Here is a 9,789-nt window from a genome sequence, read left to right as displayed (position 1 = left end):
ATCAATGGTAAGAATGCTACCTCACTTTAAAAATGTAGTAAAAAGTGGCAGAAGTAGGTTTAGGGCCATTTCAGAAATGATCGGAAATTCTGTTCTAACCCCAAACCAAAATGAACATTTAATGGTGTTTAAGAAATACAGCTCGGCTTTACAGAAGGTAGTTTTAGAAATCTAACTTTCTAACCCAGTATGACCCAAAGATAGAAGCTGATGCTTGGACTTGAAGATTAACAGCAGGAGAAGCTGAAAGTCTGTTTTCTGTAATTAAACCATGATGTTTCTATAAGAGCAGAAGACGTTGTAGGTCAGTAACAACACTGAAATTTACAGCATCCAAATCAAGTACAAGCTGAGGTATTTCTGGCAGTGTTTGTTCACATTGTGTGGTGTGATAACATGCCCTGGGAACAGTGTATATTATGTGTTCAGAACCATGGCTGCAGTTCTTCTTGTCTCTACAGTACAAGCCTCTCCATCATACATTCATTCATAGTAGTGGTGCCTGCCAACCCTGTGAGGCCACATGAGGCCTGAAGCAGGGGTGGCCTTCCTCCAGTTTTCCTCTGAAACTTCTTGAGATGTACCCCCTTCAACACTCTCTTCTATGCTCCTACTAGGATGGCCCATTAAGCTCTGCTTAATGTGTCCAGTCTCTTTTCTAGTCCAAAGTCTCAACATGTTCCATGTTCCTCCAAACAATAGCATGGTCAGGCCTGTCACAACAGTACCCCACTCCTGGTATCAACTTCTGTCTTAGTCAATGTTCCATTGATTTACAGACACACCATAACCATGAAAACTCTTACGAAAGAAAGCATTTAATTGGGGCTTGTTGTAGGATATTTTGATCTCACTCTGACACTCCTGAGACTGCCCAATAAAGTTTTACCTTGAATCATCTCTTGTATATAACACATACCAGACCCCATACAGGTCTAGCAGGCCCTCTAGCACAAGGCAGTGATGAATTTATCAGCTATTGGTAGGAAACATGCTAGAAGCCTCAGAATTTCATAAGAAACGCCATGTTATCAGCAAAGGTTTGCAGAAATATTTTTCTATCTCTCAGCAACAAGCCAAGGAAATTATAAGGAAATGTCCTACTTGTTTTTTGTATAATCAAACACTGTTACCTACTGGAAGTAACCCAAAAGGTACTAAAAGAAGGGAAATTTGGTAAATGGATATGTTTCATTTTGCAGAGTTTGGAAAAATTAAAATATGTCCACCATATCATAGATACAAATTCAGAATTTCAATGGGCAATTGCTTTAAGTTCTAAAAAGGCTGAATCTATGATTACACATTTATTAGAAGTCATGGCTATTATGGGGATATCTCTACAAATTAAGACTGACAATACTCCAGCATATGTCTCTAGTAAAATGAAACAGTTTTTTGCATATTACAGTATAAAGCATATTATAGGTATACAACACAATCCTACAGGACAAGCAGTTATAGAAAGATCCAATTGTGCTTTAAAAGATATACTTAATAAACAGAAAGGAGTAATAAAGACTCCCAGAGATAGATTACACAGTGCTTTATTAATTTTAAATTTTTTTAAATGCTGATGAAAAAGTAATAATGGCTGTGGAGAGACATTGGATAATAGAAAAAAAAACTGCTGAATTAAATTAGCTTATATACTTTAAAGATGTGTTGACTTCAGAATGGAAACAAGTATATGTGTTATGTTGGGGAAGAGGTTTTGCTTTTGTTTCTACAGTAGAAGAAAAGCAATGGATGGCATCAAGATTGATAAAAATTAGATTCAAACAGGAGAGACATCTTGATTCAGAAAGGCTATAGTTCATCAAACAACTTGGTCATTCAATCCAAACTATCTTATAAGACTAACAAATGCCTTTCATTTGATCAGGTATGAAAACAATTAATTTTTTATTGTTAAAATATAATACTTTTTCTGTTGCCAAGAAACATTTTGTCACAAAGAAAAATGTCACAAGGAAAAGAGTAAAATTGGCCTAATGGTATAGCATATTTCCAACAGGATAAATTTCATAAGTCTTCCAAAATATTTGTTTCTGCTGCCCTCTACAAACACAAAAGGCAAATGATCTTTTTGTGGTCTCAATTCAGTTAAAAATTAAAGCTGACTTTGGAGTTAGAGCATGGGTCCCTCTTTAAACCCAAGAATGTTTATTAAAGGAAAATCCAAAATCTCTGTCTCATGTCAGAAGAGCCACCTGATATGGGACACAAGAAAACCAAAATTAAGGGACTATTCTATTGTCACTTATCTCATAATCCTTTAGTTTTATTTTGACTCTTTAAAACTTTTCTTAAAGTACAAATATTATCTCTAGGTTTATAAGATTTTATATATGTATATTTAAACTTTCTGCTATTAATGGTCATAAAGAGTACTAACTAATTCTAAATAGGCTTCGTCTAGCTTCCTGTATGTGGTTTCAGGCTTGAGTTTGAAGCAGGTAACTAGGTATTAAGTTTGTGCAACCTGAATTATTTAGTAGATTGTGGTCCTTTAAGCTCTCTAAGATCTGCTGCATATGACATTTACAATGTTTAAGTTTTCTGCAGTAAACTGTGACCATTCCTAACAGTGATCTTTGAAGTCTCCAAAAAATGATGGGGCCCCCAACAATGATTCCACCTAGATTGTAGTAATCCCATTAAGCTAACAAACACCACCCAAAGATCAGTTTCATACTACAGACTGCTCAGGACAGCTTCAAAGCTAGTAGCTGAGAGGGTCCAGCCCCACAGACTACTCTAGCCAGGACTTCAGATAAGCCCTGCACTTTTCCATTACACAGAGACTGGACAACAAATGTTACAGCTAGTTTCCCTAGGACTTGGTCAATATCTCAATTTTCTAAGGATTCCCTAAAGATGCTGTTGCCCCCAGACAACAGAGAGTAATTTTAAGAATACAATGTCCACATTCCCAAGAGATGGGGTAGGTGGTTTTTGGTTGTTCAGTGGATTATGGATGTTTGATGTCATTTAGGGGTTGGTTGCAAATTGTTACTGGTCATGGTAAAGGAGAAAACTAAGCAAGGGAGGTTAGATTCAAGGATCTCTTTCTGAAAAGAAAAAGGAAGATAAAGGAATGATAGGATAAAAGGGTAGATTACTGAATCTACTTTAAACTAAAAAGCAACTATTAATCTCAAATGTTTTGCATTGGTATGGATTTTTGTATACGAATACAAATTTAAGGTTATTTTTTGTTAGAAAATAACTCTGTATATGCTCCTACTCTTGTTTAAGATACTTTTGTATATTGATACAAATTTAAGGTTTTGTTATACTATATATCTGTTTCTATTCTTGTTTAAGGTATGCACTTCATTTTAAAATATAATGTAAAGTTCTAGTCCTTGAAAACTATTTAGGATAATTAAGAAATACAGGTCAGTAGTTAGTCATCTATAATAATCACACTTGTAGTAATGTTAGATATGTTTTCAAGGATAAACAGAGATATATTTTGGACAGGCAACTGGTCTTCAAACACTTCAGAGACCTACAGAATATGGCGTTTAAGATGTTCTAATAACCTAAGGCTTTTCATGACAGTGAGACATGTCTGCTCCTGGCAGCACCAATTTACTTCAAAAAAGGATAATGGGCATCAAAGAACCTCCATATGCAGTTTTCTTTCATTGTGGCAAAGTCAGCCACTGGGCAAGAAACTGTCCTTGCCTTGACTGCTGACAGTATGCTGTCCAAACTGGAGAAGCAGGACACAAAAGAAAGCAACTGCTGAACTTTGCCAAGACAGGGTAGGACAATCCTTCAAAATTCCTGCTTCACAGAAAAGTCTGTCAGATATTTTAGTCCCGGAGGCTGAAGATGGATGTCCCAACATTGCAGAGGAACCTTGGGGTGACTGTCCAGGCAGCTAGATGTCTCTGTCATTTCCTAGTTTTGGAAGTTGCTTGTTCTGCACGTCCTGTTTAATCAGGTAATATTATATCCCTTATCAGGCCTCTGATGAGGTTGACAACCAGACAGTGTGTGTCTTCTTCTTCCTCAGGATTGTTGGTCATTGGTACATGAGGGTGGAGGAAGCAGAAACAGGGAACAGGGTTCAGATGGCTGTGGATACGACACAGATAGTCCTCCTCTGGGAGATGACTTCAGTGAGACAACTCAACTTTATTCCAGAGTATATGGAATATATAGGTTTGGGGGCAGTAGCTAGGGAATCACCTAATTTGTGCTAAACAGCATGCTCCTATCATAAAGCTGGGTTAGTGGCAGCACAGCAGCATAGCCCTATGAAAATAGCTAGAACATGTTACTTAATTACCGTTGATCAGCAGGGGAAGAGAATTTGCAGGGAACTATGTCAAGGGTCATCTCTGAGATAAGTCAGGCATCTGGGCCTAGGGACATCCTCCAAATAAGGGCAGGTAGAGATCAGTAGGCCTCATTGGGGAGGGAGTACTTCATGTTGCTGAGCTTGAAGAAAGCTGCCAGGCCATGGAAGACTGCAACCTCTGACCAGCAGGGCTTTCCAATAGATAATTATAGTTACAGTTTTCCTTGTTACCAAATTCATGTAAGAGATGTAAAGTTTATAAGGTTGAGAAACATAAAAGCTTACCTTGTTTATCTAAGAAAATGTTTTAAGGTCTAAAAAGATATCTTTAGAGTGGTAATACAAGTTATGATAGAAAATGGTGTAGCTATAAAACTTTGGACTCACTAAGATAGGATAGATAATACAGCACTTTCTCTGAATTTGCCAAATACAAATGGACTGGATATTATAAATGTAATTCTCACCTTACAATTGTTCTTATTGTATATAGTTTTACTAAGTTAGAGTTAAAACCCTTCCTTTTTATTTAGACAACATCTGATTATTGCCCTTATTGTATATATTTTTACTATGCTAAAGTTAAAACCTTTCCTTTTTATTTGGACAAAAAAGGGGAAGTATTATGGGATATTTTTATTGCATTCTGACACTCCTGAGAGTGCCCAATAAAGTTATACCTTGAGTCAGGGGACGGAGCCAGCTACTAGCTGACTGGAATTGGACATAGAGAAGTCAGTCAGCAATTTGGGTAGAGAAGATGCACAGGAAAGAAAGGGCAGGGACTGGATTTTGAGCTTCCTCTTGGTTCTGGGACAAGGGAAGAGACGAGTCTCTTGTGTCTTCGCTCAAAAAACAAGGTCATCTAGTTGCTACTCAGCCTCTCTGAGTTAGCAGGCTTTTACCCCAGCCGTTGGTTCCTGAGTCTTACTGATAAATAGAATGACAGAGACTTAATTTAAACCTACCTATCAGGGTCATGGCAGAGCTGGGCTGCAGTACCAGAAGCCCCACCAGGCTGCAGCCTGAGTAGCCCGAGGGGCGTTGATTGAGGAGCCATGGGGCCACAGACAATAATTAAAATATCAACAGATTCATGTGAAGCTGCTAAGAAAATATCAGGAGCTGACTTACAGGTTCAGAGGTTTAGTACATTGTCATCATGGCGGGGGTGGGGGGAACAACATGGTAGCAAGCAGGCAGATATGGTGCTGGAGAAATTGAGAGTTCTACGTCCAGATCGGCAGGCAGTAGGAAGAGAGAGACTCTGGGCCTGGCTTGAGAATTTGAAACTCCGAAGCCCACCCCCGGGGACACACTTCCTCTAATGAGACCACACCTATTCCAACAAGGCCACAGTTCCTAGTCCCTCTTAAGTAACACCACTCCCTAATGACAAAGCTTTCAAATATATGAGCCTATGGGGGCATTCCGATTCAAATTACCACAGGGGGACTACAGATAACCTCACATCAGATCGTCAAGGGCAAAGGAGACAGACACCTGCTATGGTTTCCTTATCATTAACATCCAGCAATGACAGATTTCTAATTTGCTAGTCAGAGATGGACTGAGATGTATAAACTCTTATAGGTATGCCTTCTCAAACCAAATTTTAACAATTAAATATTGTGGCTAATGAGATAGCTTAGTTGGTTAAATTTCTTGCCATGCAAATATAAGGAAGGGCCTGCGCTCAATTCCCACAACCCAGGTTAAAAAAAAGCTGAGTATGGAGGCACATGCTAATTACCCCAGCTCTAAGTACACAAAGACAGATGGATTCCTGGAACTGGCTGAGCAGCCAGCCTAGCCTGTGTGTGAACTCTGGGACAGCAAGAGCCCTGTTTAAAAAAATAGAAAGTAGATGGTGTCTGAGGACTGGCACTCAAGGTTGTCCTCTGGCCTCCATCTGTATGTATGTAAATGTACATGTTCAGTGGAATGCATACAAGCCCCTGCACACATGACACTCACACACATGGCCACATACACAAAAGAACAATTCACTGAGTAACAAGAGCTGCACAACTTAATGAAATAAGTTTAACAACTGATGCCATTATGGCCTCTCAAACAGAGCTAGTAAATATGTCTTCCTTTGTTCAGACTAACATCCTCATTAGACACTGTTTAAATGTCTTATGGTGCCCTTTATATTTCCTTTTGCTTATAAGCAGGAGAGGCATGAATTTTTTTAATTTTATAATTAATTTAATTTTACATATCAGTCACAGATTCCACTGTCCTCCCTCCTCCTGCCCCCCTCCCCCAATACACTCCACATTCCCATCTCTTCCAGGGCAAGGACTCTCCTGGGGATTCAGATCAGCCTGGTAGATTCAGTCAAGGCAGGTCCAGTCCCCGCCTCCCTTCACCAGGATGAGCAAAGTGTCCCTGCATAGGCCCCAGGCTCCAAACAGCCAGCTCATGCACTAAAGACAGGTCCCGGTCCCACTGCCTGGGGGCCTCCCAAATAGTTCAAGCTAATCGACTGTCTCACTTATTCAGAGGGCCTGATCCAGTTCCATAGGGGCTCCTCAGCTATTGGTTTGTGGTGGTATTCTAATTGTACTGAAATGTGATTTTATTTTATTTTATTTTATTTATTTATTTATTTATTATTTTTTTGGTTTTTCAAGACAGGGTTTCTCTGTGTAGCTTTGCACCTTTCCTGGAACTCACTTGGTAGCCCAGGTTGGCCTCGAACTCACAGAGATCCACCTGGCTCTGCCTCCCGAGTGCTGGGATTAAAGGCATGCGCCACCACCGCCCAGCTGAAATGTAATTTTAATTGTATGTTAATAAATAAAGTTACCAGGGGGTCAGAGCTATTAGAGCCATAGACAGAGTGTGGCGGTGGTGGCACATGCCTTTAATCCCATAGATCTCTGTGTGTTCAGGGATACAGCCAGCATTGGAGACATATGCCTTTAAGACCTGGGGGGCTGTACATACAGACAGTGACGAGGCAGTCACGTGTTTGGGTTTACAACCAATGAGAAGGCAGAACAAAAGACTATGAAAAGATGGACAGACAGGAAATAGGTCTCTTCAGGAAGCTAGGAGCTCGCAGGAGGAAGGGTAAGATTTTAGCTCTGAGCTTTCTCTTTTACATTGGTTCTGTGTTTCTTATTTAATAAGATGGTTGGTTACATCTACATTGGTTCATAGTTCATGTGTTTCCACTAGTTTGGTTATTTGTGCCTGTGCTTTTTCCAATCATGGTCTCAACATCTCTTGCTCATACAATCCCTCCTCTCTCACACTGATTGGACTTCCAGAGCTCCACCTGGGGCTCAGCCATGGCCGTGGATCTCTGCATCCGCTTCCATCAGTCATTGGATGAGAGTTCTACCATGACAGTTAGAGTATTCGGCCATCTGATCACCAGAGTAGGTCAGTTCAGGCTTTCTCTCGACCATTGGCAGTAGTCTATTGTGGAGGTATCTTTGTGGATTTCTGGGGACCTCTCTAGCACTTTGCTTCTTCCTATTCCCATGGGGTCTTCATTTACCATGGTCTCTTATTCCTTGTTCTCCCTCTCTGTTCTTGATCCAGCAGGGATCTCCCGCTCCCCTAAGCTCTCTTTCCTCTGACCCTTGCCCTTCATTACCCCGCCCCCCACGTCCAGTTTGCTCATGTAGATCTCATTCATTTCTCTGTTGTTGGGCAGTCCCTGTGTCTTTCTTAGGGTCCTCTTTACTAGGTAGACTCCCTGGAGTTGTGAGTAGTAGTCTATTCATCCTTTGTTTTACATCTAGTATCCATCTATGAGTGAGTACATTCCATGGAAGCCAAAACTGTACAATGGTAAAAAGAAAGCATTTTCCCCAAGATCCAGCTATACCACTCTTGAGCATATACCCAAGGAATGCTCAATCATACCACAAGGGCACATGCTCAGCTATGTTCATAGCAGCACTATTTGTAATAGCCAGAACCTGGAAACAACCTAGATGCCCTTCAATGGAAGAATGGATAAATAAAATGTGGTACATATACACAATGGAGTACTACTAAGCAGAGAAAAACAATGACATCATGAGGTTTGCAAATGGATGAATCTAGAAAAAAAATCATCCTGAGTGAGGTAACCCAGAGGAATGAATATTTATACAACCCCCCACCTCCCTTTAAGGAGTAGGGAGTCCAAAGATGCTGTTCTTCAACTCATGCCAGATAATCACAAACAGTCTGGTTGATAACCATGCTTTGCATGTTTAGGACTACTGCTCAGTAAATATTTGTTCAGTGGGTCTAAAGAAGAGAAACCTTTGGGATTATAGGTGTGTGTCACCATACCCTATATGGATGAACATTTATGGACAAAGATTAATATTTAGTCCATAGAGAAGAGTGAAGAAGAATTCAGTGGATTTTGGTTTCTCTGAGATGACCTGGTCATACAGCTTAGCTTCACCAAGCAAATAATGGGCTTGCAGTTTTGTGGACCACCATCCTTAGATAAGGAGTTTAAAAGCACTGTTTCCAAACCAGCCTCTAGAGGGCCTACATTCTTCCTCTAAGAAGAGCAATTCCTCCCAGCCTGTGAGATCACGACCATAAGAAAAATTCTGGTGAATATGATGTTCAGTATTTTGGGTCCCCTAGTGATATTTGACTGATAACTCAAAAGACTATATTTAGGTAGCCCACTCAATGATGTATCTCTATAGCCGCTATGGGTCAGAAAGCAGGAGCACTTATATACCATATCTAGAAATTTGATATAATTTGTGTGTAGGCAGTTAGATATTCAAGTTAGATATTCAAATGCATACCATTTGACTAGGTACCTAAACATTAAGCAATATAGATAGATTTATTATATAAAGTGCATGGAAAACTTTTTTTTAAAAGGTTATTTTCATTTTTTGGGATTTTGTTTGAATGTGTGCAGATGGACATATGTGTGTTTGGTGCATGAAGAAGTCAGAAGAGGGAATTGTATCCTCTGCAGTTACAGAAAGTTTGTGAGCTTCCATGTGGGTGCTGGGAATCAAGCTTGGGTCCTCTACAAGAGCAGAAAGGGCCATTACACACCAAGCCATCTCTCCAGGCCATTACTATTATTTTTCAGATGGGCTTTCTCATGGCTTAGACTGTGGTAGCGCCTGCATCTCCTTCCTGAGTGTTGGGATTATAGGTGTGTGTCACCATACCCTATCTGGATGAACATTTATGGACAAAGATTAATATTTAGTCCATAGATAAACCATGGTTTATTCCTAGTGTATAAAACTTGAAAAATAGTGAGAATGCTCATAAATAAGAAATATAATTTTATGTATATTCATACAATGGAACTGTATGATTAGAAGTAACATAAAAGGGGAATATTGATTTTTCCCAGAACATAGTTATACCATTTTGACAACTGGCAGACAGTATGTGGCTTCCTTTTCTCCATGAAGTCTGCGTTCATCAGACATTTTGTTGCTGTGATGAATGCTTCAGAGAAATACAAA

The sequence above is a fragment of the Peromyscus maniculatus genome, chromosome 1 (genome assembly GCF_049852395.1).
Source record: "Peromyscus maniculatus bairdii isolate BWxNUB_F1_BW_parent chromosome 1, HU_Pman_BW_mat_3.1, whole genome shotgun sequence".
In the NCBI taxonomy this organism is placed as follows: Eukaryota; Metazoa; Chordata; class Mammalia; order Rodentia; family Cricetidae; genus Peromyscus; species Peromyscus maniculatus.
The sequence above is the reverse complement of the archived record's forward strand: the minus strand, read 5'-3'. Positions refer to the sequence as shown.